The following is a 2552-nucleotide window of genomic DNA, read 5'->3' as shown; positions in this document are numbered from 1 at the left end:
ATGTACATATAAGGAACAGCTGGAGGACAATTTGCAACATGATTGGGTATAAAAAGAGCCTCTCAGAGTGGCAGTGTCTCTCAGAAGTCAAGAAGGGCAGAGGATCACCAATTCCCCCAATGCTGCGGCGAAAAATAGTGGAGCAATATCAGAAAGGAGTTTCCTCAGAGAAAAATTGCACAGAGTTTGAAGTTATCATCATCTACAGTGCATAATATAATCCAAAGATTCAGAGACTCTGGAACAATCTCTGTGCGTAAGGGTCAAGGCCGGAAAACCATACTGGATGCCCATGATCTTCGGGCCTTAGACAGCACTGCATCACATACAGGAATGCTACTGTAATGGAAATCACAACATGGGCTCAGGAATACTAACAGAAAACGTGGTCGGTGAACACTTTCCACAGTGCCATTCACCGTTGCCGGCTAAAACTCTATAGGTAAAAAAAAGAAGCCATATCTAAACATGATCCAGAAGCGCAGGCGTTTTCTCTGGGCCAAGGCTCATTTAAAATGGACTGTGTGGCAAAGTGGAAAACTGTTCTGTGGTCAGACGAATCAAAATTTGAAGTTCTTTTTCGAAAACTGGGACAACCATGTCATCCGGACTAAAGAGGACAAGGACAACCCAAGTTGTTATCAGTGCTCAGTTCAGAAGCCTGCATTTCTGATGGTATGGGGTTGCATGAGTGCATGTGGCATGGGCAGCTTACACATCTGGAAATGCACCATCAATGCTGAAAGGTATATTCAAGTTCTAGAACAACGTATGCTCCCATCCAGACGTCGTCTCTTTCAGGGAAGACCTTGCATTTTCCAACATGACAATGCCAGACCACATACTGCTTCAATTACAACATCATGGCTGGGTAAAAGAAGGATCCGGGTACTGAAACGGCCAGCCTGCAGTCCAGAACTTTCACCCATAGAAAACATTTGGCGCATCATAAAGAGGAAGATGCGACAAAGAAGACCTAAGACAGTTTAGCCACTAGAAGCCTGTATTAGACAAGAATGGGACAACATTCCTATTCCTAAACTTGGGCAACTTGTCTCCTCAGTCCCCAGACGTTTGCAGACTGTTATAAAAAGAAGAGGGGATGCCACACAGTGGTAAACATGGCCTTGTCCCAACTTTTTTGGAGATGTGTTGATGTCATGAAATTTAAAGTCAACTTATTTTTCCCTTAAAATGATACATTTTCTCAGTTTAAACATTTGACATGTCATCTATGTTGGATTCTGAATAAATATTGAATTTTGAAACTTCCACATCATTGCATTCTGTTTCTATTCGCAATCTGTACAGTGTCCCAACGTTTTTGGAATTTGTTTTGTATTTATAATATGGCTACTGAAATTATTAGAATCTGCTTCCACATCTTTATAGTCTAAAATTGCCTAACTGTAGAAATACATTTGTACCTCTCTCTTTTCTCGTTCTTAGGAGAATGAGGCTGTCTTGATGGTTTGTTCTCCTAGAGTTTTATTGCTCATAGAGGGAGCTGAGTCTTCACTGTGGCTCATAACCATGCTGTGAGAAACGCCTGTAAACACACCAACACCCTGATGAAACAATGCTAACTGGGGCCACCTTCACTAATTATAACCAGGTCTTACATTAGACAACTCTGGCCATGCAACTTGCATGATCATCTGTAAAATACAAAAAAATTACGTCGTGAAATGCAAAAAATAAAAATAATAAATAAATAAATAAATAACAACTGACCTGGATATACAACTATACAACTGAATATATAGGCCTAAACTGGGGTGCGTTTCCCAAAACCATAGTTGCTAACCTGTTAGGAACTTTGTTGGTTAGCAATGGGAAATTGCATTAACTTAATTAGCAACTATGGTTTTGGGAAACGCACCCCAGTTTAGGCCTATATATTTGTATTCCGCAAAGACTGTTCAAATATCCTACTCATGCTATTTCACCTGTCAGTGAACTTGAGTTGAACGGAGTGACAGTGATTTCTGCTGATAATGGGGGGAAATATATGTTGTGGAAAGAAAATTTAAAAGCTTCTTTGGCTGAACGCAGACGTTTAGTTCGGGAATCGTTTGATATTGGACGGCTTTCTGCTGTAGGCTAATAAATAGATCCTATATCATAAAACTTATTAGCGCATTTTGCTAATTTTCTTATAAGAACTGTTTTTAAGATTTTCATATTTGCTCGCAAAACGTGAGTCACCAGCAAGTATAGCCTACATTTTATTTCACATCACTAATGGCTTAAAGGATATGAAAAAAGACCGTAGCTCAGTGGTTTAACAGTTGTTCGTGTTTAAAGAGGGCAGACAAGTGGAGAGAGAGAGAGAGAGAGAGAGAGAGAGAGAGAGAGAGAGAGAGTAGTCAACTGAAGGCGGGTCAGTAGAGCAGACTGCTGCTGATGTCATAGTGACGTTAGGTTTAGGGGTGGGGTTGGGTAAGGGGGATCATTTAGATTGCATGATTTAGAAACACCCAGCAGTTTGAAAACCCCCACATGGTGATAAACGCCCACTTTTGCTCTGCACAGACCTAAGTCTCGCTGAT

Source organism: Carassius carassius, chromosome 38 (genome assembly GCF_963082965.1).
Source record: "Carassius carassius chromosome 38, fCarCar2.1, whole genome shotgun sequence".
NCBI lineage: Eukaryota > Metazoa > Chordata > Actinopteri > Cypriniformes > Cyprinidae > Carassius > Carassius carassius.
This window is presented reverse-complemented; position numbering follows the sequence as displayed.